Source organism: Pelophylax lessonae (assembly GCF_965119305.1).
Source record: "Pelophylax lessonae genome assembly, chromosome: 4".
In the NCBI taxonomy this organism is placed as follows: Eukaryota; Metazoa; Chordata; class Amphibia; order Anura; family Ranidae; genus Pelophylax; species Pelophylax lessonae.
The window spans coordinates 650,639,527-650,665,797 of record NC_138771.1 but is presented as its reverse complement, the minus strand read 5'-3'; the positions used below and the strand labels follow the sequence as shown (position 1 = coordinate 650,665,797).

General features: G+C 47.0%; 1 protein-coding gene across 1 annotated transcript in view; it reads right to left on the bottom strand.

Annotated features, from left to right (window-relative positions):
- The window catches only part of KIF1C (kinesin family member 1C), a 99,421-nt gene extending 75,669 nt beyond the window's left edge, over window positions 1-23,752 (bottom strand). The window contains exon 1 of the mRNA XM_082254304.1: window positions 23,711-23,752. The gene's annotated coding sequence lies outside the window, so the exon portion shown is untranslated. The remainder of the gene's footprint in view (window positions 1-23,710) is intronic.
- Window positions 23,753-26,271: the final 2,519 nt, after the last annotated feature.

The following is a 26,271-nucleotide window of genomic DNA, read 5'->3' as shown; positions in this document are numbered from 1 at the left end:
TAGTTAATATTGTTAAAGTTGTTTTTGCTACTATTTATTTTTGTAACTTAATTCTGCATAAAACATTTAACAGTTTCCTTGTATGAGATAGTTTAAGTCCCGGTTCACACTAGGGCGACCTGTGAGGCGACCTGGTCACCTCACAGGTCGCCTCCCATAGGGAAGCTGCGGACCCGTTCTAATAGGAGCGACACAAGTCGCTCCGACTTAGAAAAAGGGTCCGGAGCTTCTTTGGGGCGACCAGGAGGCGACCGCCATAGACTTCAATGTTATGAAGTCCGTGGCGGCCGCTCCGAGGTCGCAGCGCGGTGCGAAGTAGCGTTGCCCCTATGTAATCGGGGCCTAAAAGTGCGTGTTTACGGGCAGGGTAGGGTGGGGCAACTGGTGGCAAGTAACTCTTATGGACTGGCTAGTAGCTCAGGACGAAATTTTGAGCCCTGCTGTAGGAGATTGAGACACTCTAAAGCAGTGATGGCAAACCTTGGCAACCCCGATGTTTTGGAACTAATTTCCTATGATGCTCATGCACCCTGCAGTGTAGTTGAGCATCATGGGAAATGTAGTTCCAAAACACGTGGGGGGCCAAGGTTCCCCATCACTGCTGTAAAGGAAATAGGAATAGGGAACATGCTGTAAGAGATAGACAGTGGAGACATGCTCAATGAGATAGTCAGAGACTGGAGATACACTACATGAGACTGCTAAAGATCACCGTCATAATAAATGCTTTACAAATAAATTCTTGCACTACTGACTGCTAGGATCTGCAATAGCTGCACAGCAAGTACCAAGGGGCCGAATGTGGCCCTTCTGCCACAGATTGGGCACCAGGCCTCTAGGCGGAGACACTTCGCTAGGCCCTCTAGGCGGAGACACTTCGCTAGGCCCTCTAGGCGGAGACACTTCCCTAGGCCCTCTAGGCGGAGACACTTCCCTAGGCCCTCTAGGCGGAGACACTTCCCTAGGCCCTCTAGGCGGAGACACTTCCCTAGGCCCTCTAGGCGGAGACACTTCCCTAGGCCCTCTAGGCGGAGACACTTCCCTAGGCCCTCTAGGCGGAGACACTTGCCTAGGCCCTCTAGGCGGAGACACTTCCCTAGGGCCTCTAGGCGGAGACACTTCCCTAGGGCCTCTAGGCGGAGACACTTCCCTAGGGCCTCTAGGCTGAGGGACTTCGCTAGGGCCTCTAGGCTGAGGGACTTCGCTAGGGCCTCTAGGCTGAGGGACTTCGCTAGGGCCTCTAGGCTGAGGGACTTCGCTAGGGCCTCTAGGCTGAGGGACTTCGCTAGGGCCTCTAGGCTGAGGGACTTCGCTAGGGCCTCTAGGCTGAGGGACTTCGCTAGGGCCTCTAGGCTGAGGGACTTCGCTAGGGCCTCTAGGCTGAGAGACTTCCCTAGGGCCTCTAGGCTGAGAGACTTCCCTAGGGCCTCTAGGCTGAGAGACTTCCCTAGGGCCTCTAGGCTGAGAGACTTCCCTAGGGCCTCTAGGCTGAGAGACTTCCCTAGGCCTCTAGGTTGGAGAGACTTCACTAGGCCTCTAGGTTGGAGAGACTTCACTAGGCCTCTAGGTTGGAGAGACTTCACTAGGCCTCTAGGTTGGAGAGACTTCACTAGGCCTCTAGGTTGGAGAGACTTCAAAAGACTTTCTTCAATGAGCCCGGGTCATCTCTGAGCTCTGACTGACAGCAGTGGAACATTCCAGCATGCCAGGCATTCTGCTGGGTGACCGGGGACCAGCAGGAACTTGCAGGACACACACAGATGGTATGACACATAATTGGAGGCATGTGTATACAGGACCGCATTCCATCACAGCAGGTGACACACTGTCTGTACAGGACTACAGGAAGTCACGGAGGAAGAGGATGCACAGCAATAGCGAGGAAATATTCCATGAACTGCAAACACAATGATCCCCTGGACTTTTCTTTTAGGTTATGGCTGACCAGACAATGGAAGGGTATGGAAAGAGGAAGAGTCCCACCGTACACAGTAGAAGGCTGGGGACTACAGATGTTTTAGGCTGCATTCAAAGTTGTGTGTCCCCACCGTCGTGTGTTTACATTCAATATGTTGTGTATTAATGAGCGCTGCATTGTGGCAACCTATTCATTGTGAATGGGCCACCCAATGCACCGCAACAGACAAAATGCACAATTTTTCCTTTTTTTTTTATACAGAAACGCAAGGAAGAACTCTGCTCTGTACTATACAGTACATTCACAATGAATCACAACACAGAGCAGGTGTTCCCATCACAACAATGGTTCCTCTTGACATCAAAAGTCCTCCTAGCACACTGGAGGTTACCCCTTTACAACAGAGGTCCGCCTAGCACACTGGAGGTTACCTCTTCACATCAGAGATCCTCCTAGCACACTGGAGGTTACCCCTTCACATCAGAGGTCCTCCTAGGACACTGGAGGTTACCACTTCACAACAGAGGTCCTCCTAGCACACTGGAGGTTACCCCTTCACAACAGAGGTCCGCCTAGCACACTGGAGGTTACCCCTTCACATCAGAGGTACTCCTAGCACACTGGAGGTTACCCCTTCACATCAGAGGTCCTCCTAGCACACTGGAGGTTACCCCTTCACATCAGAGGTCCTCCTAGCACACTGGAGGTTACCCCTTCACATCAGAGGTCCTCCTATTGCATTGGAGGTTACCCCTTCACATCAGAGGTCCTCCTAGCTCATTGGAGGTTACCCCTTCACATCAGAGGTCCTCCTAGCTCATTGGAGGTTACCCCTTCACATCAGAGGTACTCCTAGCACACTGGAGGTTACCCCTTCACATCAGAGATCCTCCTATCACAACAGGGGGGTCTCCTTCCACCATCAGAGGTCCTCCTATCACATCAGTGGCATCTTCTTCACATCAGAGATCCTCCTATCGCATTGGAAGTTACCCCATCACAGAGGTCCTCCTAGCGCATTGGAGGTTACCCCTTAACATCAGAGGTCCTCCTAGCACACTGCAGGGTTACCCCTTCACATCAGAGGTCCTCCTAGCGCACCGGAGGTTACCTCTTCACATCAGAGGTCCTCCTAGCACACTGGAGGTTACCTCTTCACGTCAGCGATCCTCCTATCAAATTGGAGGTTACCCCCTTCACATCAGAGGTCCTCCTATCACAACATGGGGGTCTCCTTCCCCCATCAGAGGTCCTCCTATCACATCAGTGGCATCTTTTTCACATCAGAGATCCTCCTATCGCTTAGGAGGTTACCCCTTCACATCAGAGGTCTTCCTAGCACACTGGAGGTTACCCCTTCACATCAAAGATCCTCCTATCAAATTGGAGGTTACCCCTTCACATTAGAGGTCCTCCTATTACATTGGAGGTTACCCCCCCCCCCCACATCAGAAAGTCTATCTTCAAAGGTCCCCCCACCCCAGGTCTGCCCACACCATGGCAACTCGAGACCCTAAATCAGGGCAGACTGGTTCTTGTGTTCACCGCATCCCAGGGGAACGCAGACAGCCCCCCCAGAAGAAAAAGAAACATTGTCCTAAAATGACAATGCTGCTTCTCCAGTGGTACAATGCAGAAAGCAAGTGTGGTCACCCTAGGATAGGAGTGTGTTGGCAGGATCAACATGTGACAAAATAAAAAATGCATGCAGCCATCGCATCGAAGAATCAGTAAGCTGTGACATATTCTATTTATTGTACATTACTTTTCTTATGCGTTTGATCCTGCCCAAATTGTTACGGCTTACCGCAGACCATGCACTTCAGGCAAAGTCTCCCCCCCCCCCCCTCCATAAAGGCTGCATAAAAGAGCAAAATATATCCGGTTTGGCGACAGATTTTGTCACTCATGATCCAGGGAATGCAGAGAAGACCAAATCTCTTTGCAGCAGAATTCAACGTCATCTTCTCATGAGATTTGGGCTACCCTCTGACCAACTGTCCAGAAGGAGGAGGTCATCACCCTCACCTAGGTGCTATAGGAGGAAGCCAGATAACTATTATCCATTTTCAACAGATTATCGAATGCTTTTACCCTGCACGTTTTTTTTTTTAAACTTACCGACCGTCTAACTAAATATACTTCATTACTTTGCTGTTAAATAACGGGGTTATGGCAGCAAGCTAGCTACCATAACCCCGGTATCTTTTTTTCAGTCAGACAGACGCCTTTCAGATAAATGTCATCACAGCGGTGGATTTGCAGCGATATCACCTTCACAGGCAGCGGGAGATGTCCCCCACCCCCACTCCCCTCGCTTCCCGGTCGTCTCCAAGCTTAGCGGAGCCGTTGGTAAGCCAGGAGCCAATCCAATCCCTCTGATGCCTTGGCAGGAGGGCAGGATAGCCCCCAATCGGCTCTATGCCCTTGGAGGATCGGAGCGACGTCCGACGTCACTTCCTTGTCTTGGGCTTAAAGAGTTCCGGCCTCGGGGGTGAAATTTAGATAAAAATCCCCCCGGGACAGTCAGGGCTAGTGCATTCCACAATGGATAGCCTCTGATCTGTCCCGGTTCGCACTTACCTTTTAGAAGAAAAACTTACCTTGAAAATTTCTTCTCCAGCGCTGCCATCTCAGGTGTGTGCAGATGAAGCCAGTGTTTCCTCTTCTGCGTCCTCCTCTGTCCCACAATGCACCGGCCCCGCTCGTCAGTTCCGGTGCAGGCGCGTCATCCCTGCACAGCTTCTGGGAATGCCCAGAAGCTGTTTAGCAGGGAATGACACGCCTGCACCAGAAGTGACGAGCGGGGCCGGTGCAGGCGCATTGACTCCTGGGAGTGATGACTTTCAGCTCCCAAGAATCAATGCAAGGAGGAAGTGACGGCGCGGGCTGCGGCCGCAGAGGGAGGAAGTGGAAGAAAGGTGAGTATATTTTTCCTTCAATAACAAGGTAAGTAAACAAAAAAAAATAAAAATCGTAACCATCCATTTGTTTTCAGGTGACACTCAGCAAGTGGATGGCCCAAAATCGATTGACGATTTTGAGGCCGGAACTCCGCTTTAAAGAAAATTTATTCCTTCAAGTAAAAATGACCTCTTTTTTTGCTTTTCAAAAAGATAAAGAGATCCCGTCATCCTTACTTCTAGTACAAGGGGTGTTTACATTTCTTCTTTTAAATCGAAATAAAAAAAAAAAAAAAAAAAAAAAAAAGAAAAAAAGGACAGTGTAAAAATAAAATAAGAAAAGAAAATTTAATTTTAAGAGATTGCACGCAGAAGCGAACGCATACGTAAGTCGCGCCCACATATGTAAACAGCCTTCCAACCACACATATGAAGTATCACCACGATCCTTAGAACGAGAGCAATAATTCTAGCATCTCTAACTCTAAACTGGTAACCTGTAAAATATTGTAAAATGTCGCCTACGGAGATTTTGAAATACGGTAGTTTGTCCCTTTTCCACGAGTGTGCGCAATTTTAAAGCATGACATGTTAAGTATCTATTTACTTGGCGTAATATCTTTACAAATTAAAATTTGGGCTAACTTTATTGGTTTTTTTTTTTTTTTGATCTTCATTCATTCAAAGTATTTTTCCCCCAAAAAAATTTGCGTTTAAAAGACCATTGCGCAAATACAGTGCAACATAAAATATTTTAGTCTCTAGGGTCTCTGCTAAATATATATATATATATACATATACATACACACACACACACATACACACACATATACACATATTATATATATATATATATATATATATATATATATTTTACACACACATATACACACACACATACATACATACACACACACATTATATATATATATATATATATATATATATATATATATATATATATATATATATATATATATATATAAAAATATAAATACACACAATATTTGGGGGTTCCAAGTAATTTTCTAGCAACAAATACAGATTTTACTTGTAAACAACAAATATCCCAAAAAGGCCTGGTTTAACCACTTACCAACCGCGGCAGATATACTGTGGCAGGCTGGCTCGGCTGGGCGAACCACCGTACCTGAACGGCAGTTCGCAGGAGCGTCCTCATTAGGCAGAAGGGAAGCCGATCCATGGGGCCCGATGGAGAGAGAATGACGGTCTGATGTTGTAAACACAGCAGACCGTTGTTCTCTATGGAATGAACACAGAGCGCCTGTGATCCTTCTATATAGTGTTGATTCCACATCCATATCTGTGTATTCCACAAGTCCCTCCCCCATACAGTTAGAAAACACCGCCTAGGCTCAACACTTTGATCGCCCCTGGGTTAACCCCTTCCCTGTCAGTGTCATTATTACAGTAACAGTGCATATTTTTAGCCCTGATTACCGTAGTAATGTCACTGGTCCCCCCCAAAAAAAGTGTAAAAATGTACAGTTAGGGGTCTGATCTGTCCACCGCAATGTCGAAGTCTCCGCTAAAATCGCAGATCACCGCCATTACTAGTAAAAAAAAAAAAAAATAATAATAATAATAATAATAAAAAAATCTGACAGAAATCTTTCCCCTAGTTTGTAGACGTGATAACTTTTGGGCAAACCAATCAAAATACGCTTCTTGGAATTTTTTTTACCGAAAATATGTAGCAGAATACAAATTGGCCTAAAATGAACAAATTTGATTTTACGACTCCATTCACACTAGAGCGACTTGTCAGGCGACTTGTCAGCCTGACAAGTCGCTCTCCCTCGCGGTCCATTGACTGCTACAGGACCCGTTCTAATAAGAGTGACACAAGTCGCTGTGACTTAGGCTGCATTCACATGTCAGCGTATGGATCGCGGGCAGAATCGCCGCAATTCCGCCCGCAATCCAGAGATTATTGCAAATCGCGGGACGTCTGTGCGTTGCCCGTGATTTGCAATAGCCCCCCAAACGCTGAGCGATGTTGCCGCGATTTCCGCCTGCCGAATCGCGGTAACATCGCGCAAAAAAAAAAAATCGCGGGACGCATTACGCCCAAAAAAGTACAAGAGCTTCTTTGGAGCGTATTGCGTCCCGCGATTTTTTTGCGTGATGTTACCGCGATTCGGCAGGCGGAAATCGCGGCAACATCGCTCAGCGTTTGGGGGGGCTATTGCAAATCGCGGGCAACGCACAAGCGTACCGTGATTTGCAATAATCTCCGGATCGCGGGCGGAACCGCAGTGATTCTGCCCGCGATCCATATGTCGACATGTGAATGCAGCCTTAGAAAAAACGTTCCTGTACTACTTCGGGGCGACTTGCATAGACATTCATCATATGAACTCCGTGCAAGTCGCGCCGAAGTAGTACAGAGTCGTGTCACCATAGTGTGAACCGACTCATGTTTTTTTTTTTTTTATTGGGAATGTTATTAACAGAAAGTGAAAAATATTGTTTATTTCAGAATGGTCGCTCTTTTTTTTTTTTTTTTTATTTATTTATAGCGCAATAAATAAAAATCGCACAGGTGATCAAAAGAAAGCCATTTGTGGGGGAAAAAAAAGTCACTGGTTTTATTTGGGTACAGCGTCGCACAACTGCGCAATTGTCTGTTAAAATAACGCAGTGCAGCATCACAAAAAACGGCTTGGTCATTAAGGGGGCAAATCCTTCTGGGGCTGAAATGGTTAATATATGAAGCATTTTAGTGAGGGGGAGGGGGGCACACTGAATAAGTGGACCCTGTCACTAAAGTGCAAGGTCTGCTTTATTTAGATGGGTGTTTTATCACAGGCAGTCTTTTGCAATAAGCTGGAATGTGACCGGCTTTCCCTGCAATGCAAATAACATCTTCATAGGAAAAGACCCGTACACACGATAAGAAAACCAGAACATTTCGTCCCACAAACGATCTGCCGATTTTCGGATGGTAAGTCTGGTGCTTTCGACAGCTGATTACGAATTTTCATACGACAAAGCTGAATGCGCAAGCTATAACATTTTTATCATACGGGAACACAACATCCGATTTTCGTTTAACTAGAACAGTTTTTGTCCGAAAAAAAAACGTAAGAGCAAGACTACGCATGCTCGGAAACTAAATAATACATACAAAACAATTCAATACATGACATCACTTCTGAAGTTGAATCCTTGTATGCGAACTATTGTATGAAAGTAACCTCTTCACTTTCAATAGACGAGCATGCAACAAAAAAACAGAAGACAATTAATCCGATAATCTGATCGTGTGTACGAGGCTGAAGGCTGCATTTAAAAAGGAGCCCAGTGCCAAGCAAGTCAAAATGCAGAGTCAGAGGCGTCATCCACACTGCAACATTGGAATAAATGAGAACCTGCTGACCGGCGTTTCAAACACCCAACTACTAAAGAACATTAAAAGTAGGGTTGGGCGATATGGCTGAAAACTGTATCACGATATCAGTGTTTCATATCGGTCGATATCGATAATTATTGATATTTTTTATTACCCATTTAAAATAAGGACCCTAGGGTGAGAATGCAGGGCGGCGGGCATGGTACAGGAGAATGCAGGGTGACTGGCATGGTGCAGGAGAATGCAGGGTGACTGGCATGGTGCAGGAGGATCCGGGGCTGTGGGCATACTACAGGAGATGCAGTGCTGTGGGCATGGTACAGGTAGACCATGCCCGCAGCACTGCATCCCTTGTAGTGTGCCCGCAGCCCTGCATAATGGCAGGTAGTGAAGCTGTTTCACTTACCTGTTCCAGAGGCGCCTTCATTTTAAAAATGGCGCCGCCCGGCGCCGACACGTCATTGCGCACGCGCCGCCACCGCTCGTATGATTTCGGCTATTCCCGGCCTCTCCCGAGCGGCAGCGCGTGCGCGGTGACATGTATGCGACGGGCGGCGCCATTTTTAAAGCTTAAACCCGTCGGAGCTGACTTTTTTTTCCTTGACTCGAGTATAAGCCGAGGGGTACGTTTTCAGCACAAAAAAATGTGCTGAAAAACTCGGCTTATACGGTTCTAATATCGAACGTTTTATCGTGCAATTTTTGTATTGCCATCGATCACGTGACTATCGCGATACATATCGGTATCGTTTTATCGCCCAGCCCTAATTAAAGTGATTGTAAAGTCTTGCTCTGGTGCATAGTCATGTTGGAACAGGAAGGGGCCATCCCCCAAACTGTTACCACAAAGCTGGGAGCATGAAATTGTCCAAAATGTCTTGGTGTGCTGATGCAGGGCTTGACAAAATTAGCTTGAAATCAAGGAGCCAACTAAAAAAGTTAGGAGGAGCCAGTTTTTTTTTTCGCGCATGATGAATGGCCGGCTTGTCGGACCGGCTGCCATGCACACGGGCCGAATGGCGGCCAGTTTTTAATGAACCGGCTGATGTTGCCCAGCATTCAACCCATGTGTTCTTGGTTTAAAACTTCTGAGAGATATTAAAAAGGAACACTCCAACCACTATGACCACTTCAGTGATTTGAAGTGTTCATGGTGGTAGGAGTCAGAAATACTGCACATGCTGGGATATTTACAATTATGTGTTGGGGGATAGTTGCATGCTAACACGCGACTTATTGCTGGTGAGAAATGCTGGCTGGTACGGCTAGTGGGTACTGCTGGCAGGTACGGCTAGTGGGTACTGCTGGCAGGTACGGCTAGTGGGTACTGCTGGCTGGTACGGCTAGTGGGTACTGCTGGCTGGTACGGCTAGTGGGAAATGATGGCTGGTACGGCTAGTGGGAAATGATGGCTGGTACGGCTAGTGGGAAATGATGGCTGGTACGGCTAGTGGGAAATGATGGCTGGTACTGCTAGTGGGAAATGATGGCTGGTACTGCTAGTGGGAAATGATGGCTGGTACTGCTAGTGGGAAATGATGGCTGGTACTGCTAGTGGGAAATGCTGGCAGAGAGTGTGAGGAGCAGCACTAGAGGAAGCATATAGAGCCGATGCTTCCTGTATCTCTCTGTCTCCTCACAGGCGGAGTGCATTTGATATCACTCTGCCTGTGACAGAACAGAGCCGGAACTATACAGGAAGCATTGGCTCTGTTCTGTCACAGCTGACAGACATCCAGGACATCACGCGGCTCTTGCGGGTGTCAGGGAGCCGCAGACTGTTGAGACTCGGGATGTCTAGGACAAGACACATGCCACAGTGTAGCCCAGGCGCCAGGACGCTAATTCTAGTCGCCAATGTAACCTGACGCCTGGGGTTTGTCAAGCCCTGTGCGGACGCCTTAAGGAGTTCCCTTCCCTGGAACTAAGTGGCCAAGCCCAACCCCTGAAAAACAACCCCATACTAGAACCCCCCCCCCCTCTACCATTATTTGATTTGGACCAATGCACAAAGCAAGGTCCATAAAGACATCGATGAGCGAGTTTGGGGTGGAAGAACTTGACTGACCTCAACCCTATAGAACACCTTTGGGATGAATTAGAGCAGAGACTGCAAGCCAGGCCTTCTATCCAACATCAGTGTCTGACCTCACAAATGTGCTTCTGGAAGAATGGTCAAACATTCCCATAGACACACTCCTAAACCTTGTGGACAGCCTTCCCAGAAGAGTTGAAGCTGCAAAAGGGTGGACCAACTCAATATTGAACCCTACGGACTAAGACTGGGATGCCATTAAAGTTCATGTGCATGTAAAGGCAGGCATCCCAATACTTTTAATATAGTGTATGTATAGCAATTTTTGCATTACGGGGGCTAAATAGATTTGTTTTAGAATGTGGCTGCGAGTAGGACGAGTCTGGGTTCACACTTGCTCGGCCGCGGTTCACAGCAGGGGGTCCAGTGCGTCCCTGTATACCACTTCAGGTGTGATTCAGGTCCAAATATTTGCCTGAATTTGCACCCGATTTGGAGCAAAAGACACACAAGACCCTTCCCAATGCGGACCGCTCCCACCCCAGAGCTGTGTGAACCGGCTCCATTGAGAGCCGGTCACACTTTCCTGTCATGCGAATTGGATGCGGGGGAAATCCGCATCCAATTCGCATAAGTGTGAACCCAGCCTTAGAGTTAGTTTGTTTTAGGCTGAACCTCTACTTTAAAGTGAGTCGTAACCACTTGCCATCCATAAGCCATTTATAAATGTCCTGGACTTAAAGTTGGTAAAACAAGAACATGTCTAGTATCACACAGGGTGGAAGACTTGCCCTTGGGACAGCAGATCCTCCCTGAGAAGAAGCTTCCAAGGAACGTCGGCGACCAGCCACACCAGATCGGCATACCAAGCCCGGCGAAGCCAGTCTGGGGCCACCAATTTGACCGGAATCACTTCGGCCTCGATCCTGCTTAGAAGTCTTAGGAGACGTTAGGAAGGCGTAAATCAGATACTGACCCCACGGAGCCACCAGCGCTCCGTGGCGTCCGTCAGAGGATCCATGTTCCGTGCCACAAACCTCTGCACCTTCTGTGGAGCCGAGACGCCAACAGATCTACTTTGTCCTCGGGGGGTGCCCCACCAGAGACACAATTATCGAAACACCTCCGGATAAAGAGGCCATTCCCCCTGCTCCAACGCCTGCCGACTGAGGTTTTCCACCTGCCAGTTTTCCACTCTTGGAGATGATCCGTCCAATGTTTTAGGCACAGTCTGATCGCTCAGAGCTCCAGGATATTGATCAGTGGTCTGGACTCTTCCAGGGTTCAGACCCCCTGAGCAGAATTTCTATCGAGAACGCCTCACCTCACCCCACCCCGACAGGCTGGCGTCTGTGGTGACCACTGTCCAATACAAGGGGAAGGAAGGATTTGCCCTGCCGAAGTACGAAGCCATCAGATCAGAGACCCTTTTGCACCTGGCTCAGCTGGATTTGGTTGACCAGAGACTGCGGAGCCTTGTCCCATTTGATCAGAATCTCCCTTGCAGGGACCGCGTAAGGAACTGTGCAAACGGGACCGCCTCGAAGGTAGAAACCATCAGGCCCAGCACTCGCATGCAAGTCCAGAGTAATAACCATCTTCTGGACAGCAGAAGGCGAACTGCAGCCTGCAGTTTCTAGAGTTTGTCCAGAGGAAGGAGTACTTTGGCTAAGGCCAAGTCCAAAGTCAGACCCAGATAGTCCAGCTTTGTGGACAGAACCAGAGCAGACTTCTGAAGATTCAGAAACCAGCCGAACTTCCTCAGGGTTCGTATGGAGATCTCCAGGTTTTCCACCAGCACAGTAGGAGACTCTGCTCACAGAAGAAGGTCGTCCAAGTAACCCAGGACAGCGATCCCCTGCTGATGTAACAATGCTAGCACTGGGGCCAACACTTTTGTAAAGAGAGGAGTGGAGGCTAGACCAAAGAGTAACGCCACAAACGGATAATGCTTCTCTCCCACGGCAAAGCGGAGGAAGCGCTGGTGACTGACACATATTGGAATGCGAAGGTACGCGTCCTTGATGTCAAATGAGACAAGAAAATCCCCCTGATGCAGGTAAGTCAGCAGCATGCGGACAGACTCCATTTTGAACTTCTGCATCCACACAAGCAGTTCAGGACCTTGAGGTCCAGGTTTGGAAGCGCCTTGCCTTCCTTTCTGTGGACTTTAAACAGGTTTGAATAAAGCCCCTGAAAAAAACTTTCCTTAGTCGGAACTGGGACAATCACCTATTGAAGTAAAAAGGTCATGTAAAAAGCATGTAAGCGGACCGGAGACAGTCACATGTTGGTAGGAAAGAACCTTTCCGGAGGCTAAGAACGAAACTCGATCTTGTAGCCGGACCGTATGACTTTGTGGACCCACTTGTCTTGTACCAGGGAAGTCCACGGGTCTGGGAACTAGCGAAGACGTCCCCCCCCCAACCCAGATACGGGTGAGGGCGCACCTTCAAGCCGAAGGGGCCTTGTCCTCGGGTCTGGAGAAGCCCGCTCTTGACTTGCCAGACCAAGTTCACTTGGATCCTCCAGAGGAGGCCCTAAAGGGCTTCGATCCCTTGTCGGCCGACCCTGAGGGACGAATAATAAAAAAAAAACAAAAGTATGAGCCGAGAAAGGCCCACGTCTACGACGAGGGTCCTTGCCCTTAGTAGCCTGTGAAAGAAGGGTACTCTTGCCCCCCCCCAGTGAGACCTTTAATGAGGTCATCCAGGGTAGCACCAAACAGGCGATCTCCTTAAACGGGAAGATCAGTGAAGGCCTAGATAGAAGTCAGGTCCACAGACCAGCATTTGGGCCAAAAGACACGCCGAAGGATCACTCTCGAAACAGAGATCTGCATTCAAAGGGGCATCACAGATAAACTGCAGCCCCTGGACAAGCTGGTCTGCCAACTCAAAGGTGTGTGGGGGGGGGGGGGGGGGGTAAGGTTACACCTTTGCCACTCTGGATGGCTTATAAAATGCCAAAAGGGGACCCGCGCCTCCGCTGCATCCTCCATCTTTAAGGTCTCACGCACATATTCAATCAGTGCATCCCCCAGCGCCTTTTCATGCCCAGTTGCAGAAGTGTAGAAATCCACCTCACTACCCGAGGATTCAGGGCACGTGAAAAAAAAAGTGTAAAACACTACTAAGGGACACCCCCACCGCTCTTGCAGCACACCGGTTGCCAGTCACAGAGCCCCAATCAATCCTAAGCAGAGAGGGAGAGGACCCCACCAGACTCACCACCCCGCAGAAACCAGACACTGCAGCCACCAGGAGAATCTGCACTGCACGTATGGCGATCAGGAAAGGAAAGGATCCAGCACCAGGGGATAAGGGGCTCCCACCGCCAAAATCGTCAACCATAGGGCTCCACTGTCATGGCTGCCGCTGTTTTCTATGGCAAACCACCGAAAATGGCCGCCAGACTACACAAACATGGCCACCGTGTATTACAGCACAAAGTCTACAAGAAAATGATGGTCCCGCATGGGACCCAGGAGGGATCCCTAGGCCTCAGGGCAGGCAAAGGCAGGACGGGGGCCCTGGCAGGAGCCCCCACCATGTACAACCCCTCCCGCACACAGCCGATCGTCCGGTTGCCCATCGCCAGCATAGCGCCCTGCCCACACCCCGGGAGGTGTACCAGACCACCCACACAGCATTAGTAGAGGGGGGGGGGGGACAGGTGAGGTGGGTGCCTAACGGGAAGGAGGGGAACCAGGGGGTCTGACCGTTCCCATGGAGGGGCCTGCGACCACCCCAAAACTCTCAAGGGGGAGAGGGAGCAGAGATGCTCACCATACCAGGAATAAGAAGGGCATCGCTCCAGAAAGAACCTCCTTTCCATCGAAATGGGGGGGCTGTCGGCCAGGAGGAACACTGCGACTCGGGCTGAGACTCAGTCGTATGCGACCTCGCAGGCCAGCCTCCGTCTGGAAGGACTATGACGCAGCCAACCTAGCGCAGAGCTAAGGTCTGCGTGCGCTCGCCAGACTGGGGTGACCCACTGGATCTAGATTATCCAGCCTGTCGCCCAGTCCGGCAGTTGATCGTAGATCTCACAGGGAAAAAACCAGGAGAAAAAAAAAATGTTGCCAGGACCAGAGATCCCAGGCAAGGAACTAGGCCCTTACTCCGGACTAGGCAGAAAAAAACTGGAGTACCTATAGCAGAAAGAGAGAGAGAGAGGGAGGTAGAATACCTCCCAGGACTGTCCATAGGTGTAGCCAGACACTTTTTTTGCCTTGTGTCCTACTCCTGTAGCGGGCAGTATAACCCAATGGTTAAGAATATCAGGAGCTGTGTCCCGTCAATGAACGAAAGAGAAATCTTCCTTTGGAACAAAAACAAAAAAAAAGGGTTATTCCACTTTAATGTAGAAAGAAAAACCTCCCTGTGTTTTGCTCAGACACGGCACTGACATAAGTTAAAGGGATTAAAGTCAACGATTACTCCAAATCACCGAGCACAAGGGCAGACAGATGTGGACCGGTTGTTCTTGTTCTTGCAGATTAAGGAATTAGTGTCGTCTATCGTGATCAGGGGTAATTAATACATTTATATGGAGGATGCTGTGCATAATTCCCAGAAGTGATAAAGCCTTCACGTGGCAAACATATCACACGGCACCACGAGGAGCAGACTTCCAGCCTTGTGTTTGTATTTCAAAGCAGACACTGGCACCTTTCCAAGGAAGGGGAAAGCAATAATGTCCCTGCAAAGAACTCCTTAACCCTCATATACTCACCTTACCTGCCCTCCCTTGCAGTTCCTTTCTTCTCTGCACCCAACGAGAATGCAAGGTACTTCTTGGTATAGGAGCAGTGGTCTCCAAACTGCAGCCCCTTGCTTACCTTTATCTGGCCCTTGGGGCACTCTTCCTCCCACTGACACCAACGGGGCATTCTTCCTCCCACTGACACCAATGAAGGGGCACTATTCCCCTCACCAATGATAGGGCACTACTCCTATTTCAGATGATGAGGCATTATTTACTCCCATTGATATCAGAGCATTTTCTCTCCCCCCCCCCCCCCCAACATCTTAAAAACAGTAAGCTGGCCCTTTGTTGAAAAAGTGTGGAAACCCCTGGTATAGAGAAGCATGTGACCTGCTCCCGTGATGGTACCAAAGCCTAATTCTTAGCCCAAAACCCGTCATAAAGCAAGGAGTGGGTGATGCCACCACTCTTCCGGGGATGCCAACAAATCCAATTTTGGCACCAGAAAAAAGTAAAGAGAATGAGGAAGGACAGGTAAAAAGGAGTACAAGGCAGCCTTTTTCAACCTTATCAAAAGAAAAACTATTGAATAACTTCTCAGGGAACCCTTGCTAAAAATGGCCAGATCTACAAATCATGATACATTAGTGTGATGGTCAGTCAGAAGAATGATCCTTACACTTGTGGATATTGGAAAAAATTAGCCCCTTAAGATAGCTTAAAAAAAAATTATATATATATCTCGTCAGTGGGAACTTGCTCAAGGAACCCACTTAGCAACCTCTGGAAGAACCCTAGGGTTCCATGGAATCCAGGTTGAGAAACCCTGCTTAAAGGGGGTCAGGGGTTCCCCTTGATGACACTGTCGTGTAAAAGAGGAACTCTAGTCCCAAATAACATTTACCCAAAATAACGAACCTCAGTTCTCACAGTATAGAGCAATGACAGGGGAACTACTCCTGCCGTTGATAGCAATGACCGGGGGGGGGGGGGGGGCGGACTACTCCTGCCGCTGATAGCAATGACGTGGGGGGGGGGGGGGTTACAATTCCTACCGCTGATAGCAATGACAGGGGGGGGGGGGGGGAACGGGACTATTCCTGCCGCTGATAGCAATGACAGGGGGAAATATATTTCTGCCGCTGATAGCAATGACGGGGCATGCTTTACTTCCAATGACACGGGCATGGTCTACTCCTACAGAAGGACAGTAAGCTGGCCCCTCGTTTAGAAAGTTTGGAGACCCCTGATCAAAAAGATGCCGGAAGAAATTTGTAATTTTGGGGGTGCCATTATTAGTCATGTAACTATTCTGGGGAGAATTTCTGGAGCTCCCAGACATGCGCGCCCCCCCCCAAAGTCTGCAGCCTTTGCAAACAAAGCTACAAGCAGCTTAATGCTCGAGACCTACTATCAACTGTAGCCAGGCCTCCAATATCCTGATGCCGGTGTTCCGTGAGAATTACCTACCCGTGAGAAAAACCTACCCCTCGTCACTTCCGGTGCTCGGCACCGTATGTAATGCAGCGGTTACATTAAAACAGCTGTGCAGAAATACTAGTCTTCTCCGCTCCTGTGCCTGTCACTTCCCTGATCTCGGATAGTAAATATAAAAGCGGCGGCGGGTGTATGAAAACAAATCACGGAGCCGAGAGCCGCTTTTATATTTACTTGCCGAGAGCAGGGAAGTGACAGGCACAGGAGCGGAGATGACTCGTATTTCTGCACAGCTGTTTTATGTAACCGCCGCGTCGGTAGGTTTATTTCACGGTACACCGTGATCGTTTCATACTAGTGCGCATGCGCACTAGTAAGCTCCTCAGTTCTTCCATTAGGTATCCGGGGCTCTGAGCATGCGCACTGCTGCGCTGCTCAGCTGTTTCTGGCCGGAAGTGGCGAGGGTAGGTTTTTCTCACGGGGTAGGTAATTCTCACGTTACACTGGTACCAAATGTGGCACTAGTGTAAGAATAGGAAAGTTGGATTTTTAAGCAGTATGTTGGGCACACAGGGTGGTTGCTACTTTTCGTAACCTTAAGGCCCCTTTCACGCAGACGGACCGTTCAGATCCACCTGTCTGTTTTTTTTTGGCGGATCTGAACGGTCCCCCCATGCATCCCTATGGGACATTGGATGTCACCGGAGACATGTCCGCTGACATCCGATCCATCAAATCTGGACGGATGGAAACCCTATTTTCCATCCGTCCAGCGGATCGGACCGACGGTCCGTTCCCATCCGATTTCCCCATAGAGATGTATGGGGAACTGACAGCTGTGTCTCCGCAGTGCGGACAACAGCTGTAATTCTCCTGCTCAGCGGGGGAAACGGCAGATCGATCCCCCGCGGAGATAAACGGAGTCCGCCGACGGAGCGGACTGTGTGAAAGAGCCCTTACTTCATATAAATTTTTACTGGATACTTACAATTCCACATATTTACTAAATAGGTTAAACTAAGCAAGTGACCATGTCCTTTTGAGGCTGTCAACTTGTACGCCCTAAGAGAAACATCTGCCTCTTCAGGTTTTAGCCTGGTTATGATAGTAGTACATTATAATTAGCAAATCTTATCTCTATAAATAGTTATGTGGAAGACAGGGTGAGTCCAAGTAACAAAAAAAAGGCAGCTTTACATGGCTGCAGAGGCTTATATACGGGATAAAGCCCGCTCTATTTGACCCCCATCACCCCAGGCCTCCTTGGATGGGCAAAGAGACCTATGAACCAATAAATCCCATTTAAATCAGAGCTCACTGAATGACCACAAAAGGTTCACAAACCGCCACGTACCCAGCCTCATGGCACAGTAAAGGGTTGCTAAACCAATATTACCCAATTCTCCAGAGGCTTCGATGCTTGTTACCAGGATAGTGCATGTTGTCCTCAGCAGCTCACAAACCCAAAAAAAAACAACGTATTCTCTTGGCTCATTTAAGGAAGCCTAAGGTTTAAGGAAGCCAATAAATCCTATTCCCTCAGACCATGTTGAACCTCAAAAAAAAAAAAAAAAAAAAAAAAAAGATAAATACCATTTTCCTAAGCCTCAAGCGGTCTAATCTTTAGAACCCTAGATGGCTGCAGAGGCCCATAACTGGAATAAAGCCCACTCTATTTGGCATCAGCAGGTCTTATACCCAACAACCATCAACCCAAGCATAATTAGGTGGGCAAAAAGACCTATGAATCCCAATAAATCCTAGTCCCTTACACCTCACCGAATGACCACAGAGGTTCATAAACCCAATAAATCCCATCTTCCCCTGCCCCATTGAACAGTAGGGGTTTGGGAAACCAATACTCTCCATTCTTAGAGCCTTAAGCCTCGTACACACGCAATGATTATCGGCCGACCGGTCGTCCGTCTTTTGTCCAGAGTGGTGTTTTGTTGGTTGGAATGTGCCTAGACTGCACACGAATTTTCTCGCCCGACAAAACTCTACTTCAGAAGTGATATCATGTGTTGGTTTACTTTGTGTTCTTTCATCTCTGAGCATGCCCAGTCTTGCTCATTAGATTTTTCCCTGTCGAAATCTGTACTGACTGCACGAAAATCGGCCGTGTTTTGACGGCGGACAAAAATTTTATAGCCTGCACACCAGATTTTTTTCGGCCGAAAAGTCAGAGTCGGTTGTCAGAAGCATCATACTAACAAGCTGAAAATCGGCAGATCGGTCTTCTGACGAAAATTCCCTGCAGATTTTCGACGCGTGTGTACGGGGCTTTAGATAGCTGCAGAGGCCCATAATTGGACTAAAGCCCACTCTTTTTGGCCTCAGCAGTTCATAAACCAAATAAATGCCTATAAATTGAATGCCTCCACAGATGGGCAAAGAGACTTATGAACCCAATAAATCTAATTTCCTTAAACCGGATTACTGAATGGCCACAGAGGCTGACAAACCCAACAAACTCAAGTTTTCTCCAGCCTCACTGGACAGCAAAAACTGTTAAACCAATACTGCCCATTCACCAGAGCCGTAAATGGCTGAAAAGGACCATGATAGGGGTAAGGTCTGATCTATTAATCCCCAGCAGTTCATTCATACACCTAACACCCATCAACCAAAGTCTCATTGAATGGGCAAAAAGATTTATGAACCCAATAAAACTTCTCTCAGACCTCACTGAATGACCACAGAGGTTCATAAAACCAATAAAACCCATCTTCACAGCCTCATCAGGCAGCAAAGGGTTGTTAAACCAATATTGCCCACTCTGTAGAGCCATAGATGGCTGCATAGGCCCATAACCAGGATAAATCCCACTTAATTTTGCCTCAGCACTTCATAAACCAAATATTTATAACCCAGGTATCCTTGTTTTGCCATAAAGTCTTATGAACCAAATACCAATAACCCAACCCAAATCCCATTTCCTAAGACCTCGCTGAGAGACCACAGAGTAGCACAAAGCAACAAACCCCATTATCTCGACCATCAGACAGTGGGTGGTTTGTCAATAAATACTGGGCATTCCCCAGCGCCTCAGATCGCTGAAGGGTTTCAAGAATCCAACAAAGCACTTTCACTAAAGCCCTGCTGTATCTGAAGAATTCCATTCCATTAGGCCAAAATCAGACAATATCGGAGCATCATGACCCAATACAGATAATTCTGATGACCCTTATGAAATTGGGTACCCGATAAACCAAGGACCCTAAGCCTCCATGACCAAAAAAGTGTCTCATGAATTTAATAAAGCCCATTCCGAATCTTGAATATTTTTGGCATCACAGCCCTGCCACTCCACCACGTCCAATCAGAGAATGCTTTGCATTCATTGAGAAAATGCAAAACATTCTCTAAATGGCACCCATGCCAAGCAGACCACCACCTGTGTTCAGAATTCAGCAGGGCAGCCGCTTGGAAAAAGGACCAGGAAGCAAGTGGAGATCACTGTACTAACAGTGTCAAGTACAGAAATTTCAAGCTTTCAGGGGCATGGGCCAGAGACGTATATGCAGATTTACATTGGTCCAAGTTAGATCAATGTAACCATGTATAAAATATTCAGACCTGGTATTTAGCTTTTAGTGAACCACAACTGAGCATGTACTTTTTTTTGAAAGGCGGCACACCACAACACACAGTAGTGTATTACTACGTGCTGTGGTACACCAAAAAGGTCATGCTTTGAAAAGTTGGGTTTGGGTGTCATCAAGAATGAATGGCACTTGTGCTTATGAGTAGACAATGTTACTCATGATGTGAGCTATGCTAATAACAATCTTGTGATGTAATGCAACGCCTGAATATAAACACATACAGTATCACCATGGAATATACCCTGGTTCTCAGCTAACATTGTTTGGCCTAATGGGATATACCTGTACCATTCTAAATACTAATGGCGCTTTTCCACTAGATGGAACCGAACGGTTTGGCTCGCTTTTGCGCTTTTCCACTGCATGGTACGGTGTTGGAATGGTTCGGTATGGTTCGGTACGGCGGAGCTTTTCCTTTTCCACTACATGGAGCCGAACGGTACAGCTCGCTTAAACAGTACCACCTCGGTTGTGGTTCCAAGAGGGCCGTACCGGTATCATATCCCACAATCCTTTGCATGCAGCCTGATTTGTCAGAGAATCTTTGTTATCCCACCCACTTACTACTTTAGTGGAAAAGCAAACCGTACGGAACCGTTCCAACCCCGTACCATGCGGTACCATGCAGGGGCAAACCAAAACGAGTCAAACAGGGCCGAGTGGAGCCAAGCCAGTACTTGCAGTGGAAAAGTGCCATAAGAAACCATGATCCTGTTACCTTATATTGGGAAAATAGTAAGTAGGTTATGCCAGTGTTTCTCAACTCCGGTCCTCAGGGCCCACTAACAGGCCAGATTTTAGGTTATTACCTTGGGAGATGCAGACTAGAATACTGCAATCACTGAGCAGCAAATGATATCACCTGTGATGCATTTCAGATATCTTGCAAACCTGGCCTGTTAGTGTGCCCTGAGGACCGGAGTTGAGAAACACTGGGTTATGCACATTGTTGTGCATTGTCGAGCATTAGGAGTGCCCTTTACAATAAACAGAACTGCAATGTCCTGTGGTGTGCACACTACCATGCACTGCAGTTGCTGTAGAACAAAGGTCTGAATGGGCCCCCAAATATATAATTGAATGCGTTTTGTTATATCAGTGCAAAAAAGATTCCTGTTGATCCTGCCATTACCTCACCTGCACCCTGTAGTGCCACCTAATTTTCTTCTGTGGACTACCTCCTCCCATGAAAGGCTAGGGGGGAGGCTGTTGAGAAAACTGTGCCTCGACCATGAGGCCATTGCGGCCCGGCCATTCAAACAGAGCCCACAAACTCACAAGGAAGACCAGGTGAAGATGGAAGCAATGACAGTGGTGACAGTGTGCTGTTGAGGGCTTAATTTAAAAGGCAAGAGTCATAATGTCCTAGTATGTGGTGCATACTAGGACATTATGACTTAAACCGCTAGGGGCCTTTTTTTTTTTTTTTTTTTTTTAACTGGAACTTTACAACTTTAGGCCAATATGGCGGCTGCACGGTGTAATACACATGCAAAAACTATACCCCATTTTGCATTGGATGGGCAGTAGAGCTGCAAAACAAAATGCTTTTAGTTGCGGCAAGGTGCTGCAGGCTTTCCAAAGTTAAAAACAGGCACCCAGAAGGTGACAAATCGCCTCCCTGACGCCTGTCAACTGCCCTCCGAAAAGTGATCCACCGCAAATTTTGGCAACACAGGTGTAAACAAGTCTTTATTCAGATAAGGAGGGGGAAGGTGTTCTCTGTAGGACAATCCTAGAATACGCTGCCACTCCATAAACACAGCATGGTGAGTGAGCGTCGTCACCCTAGGACAGGAAATGTGTCACTGGCAGGATTACCAGTAGAAAAAAATATATATATATATATATACAGTGGGTACGGAAAGTATTCAGACCCCCTTAAATTTTTCACTCTTTGTTATATTGCAGCCATTTGCTAAAATCATTTAAGTTCATTCTTCTTCCTCATGAATGTACACATAGCACCCCATACTGACAGAAAAACACAGAATTGTTGACATTGTTGCAGATTTATTAAAAAAGAAAAACTGAAATATCACATGGTCCTAAGTATTCAGACCCTTTGCTGTGACACTCATATATTTAACTCCGGTGCTTTCCATTTCTTCTGATCATCCTTGAGATGGTTCTACACCTTCGAGTCCAGCTGTGTTTGATTATACTGATTGGACTTGATTAGGAAAGCCACACACCTGTCTATATAAGACCTTCCAGATCACAATGCATGTCAGAGCAAATGAGAATCATGAGGTCAAAGGAACTGCCTGAAGAGCTCAGAGACAGAATTGTGGCAAGGCACAGATCTGGCCAAGGTTACAAAAAGATTTCTGCTGCACTTAAGGTTCCTAAGAGCACAGTGGCCTCCATAATCCTCAAATGGAAGACGTTTGGGACGACCAGAACCCTTCCTAGAGCTGGCCGTCCGGCCAAACTGAGCTATCGGGGGAGAAGAGCCTTGGTGAGAGAGGTAAAGAAGAACCCAAAGATCACTGTGGCTGAGCTCCAGAGATGCAGTCAGGAGATGGGAGAAAGTTGTAGAAAGTCAACCATCACTGCAGCCCTCCACCATTCGGGGCTTTATGGCAGAGTGGCCCGACGGAAGCCTCTCCTCAGTGTAAGACACATGAAAGCCCGCATGGAGTTTGCTAAAAAAAACACCTGAAGGACTCCAAGATGGTGAGAAATAAGATTCTCTGGTCTGATGAGACCAAAATAGAACTTTTTGGCCTTAATTCTAAGCGGTATGTGTGGAGAAAACCAGGCACTGCTGTGGGGGTGTTTTTCAGCTGCAGGGACAGGACGACTGGTTGCAATCGAGGGAAAGATGAATGCGGCCAAGTACAGGGATATCCTGGACAAAAACCTTCTCCAGAGTGCTCTGGACCTCAGACTGGGCCGAAGGTTTACCTTCCAACAAGACAATGACCCTAAGCACACAGCTAAAATAACGAAGGAGTGGCTTCACAACAACTCCGTGACTGTTCTTGAATGGCCCAGCCAGAGCCCTGACTTAAACCCAATTGAGCATCTCTGGAGAGACCTAAAAATGGCTGTCCACCAACGTTTACCATCCAACCTGACAGAACTGGAGAGGATCTGCAAGGAGGAATGGCAGAGGATCCCCAAATCCAGGTGTGAAAGACTTGTTGCATCTTTCCCAAAAAGACTCCTGGCTGTATTAGATCAAAAGGGGGCTTCTACTAAATACTGAGCAAAGGGTCTGAATACTTAGGACTATGTGATATTTCAGTTTTTCTTTTTTAATAAATCTGCAACAATGTCAACAATTCTGTGTTTTTCTGTCAGTATGGGGTGCTATGTGTACATTCATGAGGAAGAAGAATGAACCTAAATGATTTTAGCAAATGGCTGCAATATAACAAAGAGTGAAAAATTTAAGGGGGTCTGAATACTTTCCGTACCCACTGTGTATATGTATGTATATATATATATATATATATATATATATATATATATATATATATATATATATATATATATATATATATATATCCTAAATAGAAAAGAAAAAAAATGCAGCCACCACATTTCATTTTTTTGGGTTTAGATATAACTTAAATTAATGCTATTCCATTCTAGTGGTCAATTAAATATTAAAGTTTTTATAGATTTAAAAAAAAAAAAAAAAAAAAACACACCACACACAAACAGCATTTCAGTGCCATTAGAGAAATAATATTCCAGACTTCGCTTTCTTACCTAAATGTATTTTAATGTTTGCAAGCTCCGTCCTACTTCATTACTCCTCCTGAGGGTACGATATCCCAATCAAGAACATGATTCTTCTGATATAAATTTATAATCCAGGAGACAATGATACACAACATCCGATAAGAGAGGTCACCAGGGTCCCTAAGCCGGATATCCTCAGCAGAGGTGTAATGATGATTATAATGTGCAGAATATTCCGTGAGGAGCCCAGGTGCCAAGAAAAACATATGCAGAGCAGGTGAAAGCCTTTCCTATAACCCCCCCCCTGTTCCCCTTCACGTTACAACCACATGGTATTTCTCAACACAAAAGTGACACATGACCCAGCCGCCTGCTAAATCTGTCCTTCGTCACTTAGCACTCCTCGGCCTTCGACCAGAATCCCGGGTCCGTGGTGTACAAAGATCTCTGCAGCTTCATGTATCCAGAGAGAGAGATTCCAAACAGGATAAAAACTTCGGGAGTCTTCAAGATTTCCAGGGAGGAGCAATTTAGGTTTCGAAAAAGTTTGCAGGTTTCTTATTAGGAGAATCTGTAGGTGTGTAAGCAAGAGGAACAGTTAGAACATATTTAATGACTCCTTTAATAGAGATAAAAACTTGGGTTTGGATGAAACCCAGAAGGAAGCCATCACTCCAACCCACTGCGGTCTAACGACACTGACCCAATACAGTATGGCTATACTGGGTCAATGTCATCATGAGCATTGCAAACCCAACCTTAGACCAAACCCAGAAGGAAGCCATCACTCCCACCCACTGCCGTCTAAGGACACTGACCCAATACAGTATGGCTATACTGGGTCAATGTCATCATGAGCATTGCAAACCCAACCTTAGACCAAACCCAGAAGGAAGCCATCACTCCCACCCACTGCCGTCTAAGGACACTGACCCAATACAGTATGGCTATACTGGGTCAATGTCATCATGAGCATTGCCCCCACCAGCCCACAGTAGAATGGGTGGTAGTGGGCAGGAGTAACAGCTTTCTTCTTAGTTTGGTCCAAACCTGCAGGGCACCATCACCCCAACCAACTGAGATTCAATGACATTGACCTAATACAGTATTGGCCATATTGGGTCAATGATGTCACGAGTAGGCCCACCCTGGTCAGAGTGGACTGAGTGGCAGTAGACAGGAGTAATTTGGTCCAAACCCAACCTTAGACCAAACCCAGAAAGAAGCCACCACTCCCACCCACTGCCGTCTAAGGACACTGACCCAATACAGTAAGGCTATATTGGGACAATAAGGTCATTAGAAACCCCATCCTGGTCGCAGTTGATTGAGTGGCAGTGGACAGAAGTAACAGTTTCCTTCCGAGTTCCATGCAAACAACTTTGGACCAAACTAAAAGAGTGTATCAATGTGCCTTAATGAAATATTAAATTTCATGATACCAGAGAAAATTCATTTCAGCTAGTGCCCACTTTCCAATGGAATGTGGTCCCTTGCAAATACATATTAAACACATCTCATTCATCCTGGACACTTAAGAGTTAGGCTCCGCATACAGACACATTGATAAGTGTTTACATATTAAAACACATCTCATTCATTCATCCTGGACACTTAACTTTTGCATATGGATTACAGACAACACCTGAACACATTGACAATTACTTACATATTAACACATCAGACAGCTGAGCAGAGACGGAATGGCTTTTCCACAAACGCAATTTCAGACACGAGACAGCCCACATTTACAGAAATGTATAGGGAAAACAAAAGCCTTTTCATGTATTGTCTTAGTAGATATATTCTATTGTTAAACTGACCCATGGATTGTACACTAGTTTGAACTGGTTTTTCCCTCTCAAATTTCCCATAAGTATGTGAGCTGAAATGAAATAAATCAGATGTACCTGCATTAAGCTTAAGTGCTATATGTGTTACATCTCCTGGCCAGCAGAAGGAAAATTCACTACACAGGGGAGTTAGGACTGAAGGGTCGTAAATCATCTTGTACCTGCCTCTTGACGTGAACGAGCTAACAAACCTAGAAGGAAGTAGTTACTCTCAACTTCTGCCACCCAAGGACATTGCCATGTGACCATATTCAGTAAATCATGACACAAGTATCTCAGACCCTTTGTGTCCATGCAGCTGCATGGTAATGAATGCACCGGCTGCAGTAAATTGGGTGGCAGTACGCAGGAGTGACAAGTTCATTCCAGGTTCAGCCCAAACCCAAGTTTGAATGAAACCCAAGCTCATCCCTACTCTTCAGTGACAGCATGTAATTTCCCCCTGGTGAAAATCTACCTCAAAATGATGGTCAAAACTAACCGGACCAACTCCTAAGGCGGGGGTAGACAACCTTCGCACTCCCAGCTGTGGTGAAACTACAAATCCTATCATGCCTCTAAGAGTTATTCCTGTGGCCGGCAAAGTCTTGCAATGCATCATGGGAATTGTAGTTTTCACTACAAATGGAGTGAGGAGATAGCTCTCCCGTCATCAGGTAACAAATGTTGGTCTTCAAATTCATCTTTGCGCCCTCCTGTGGAACCCCATATATCCTTAACTTCTGGCAATATAAA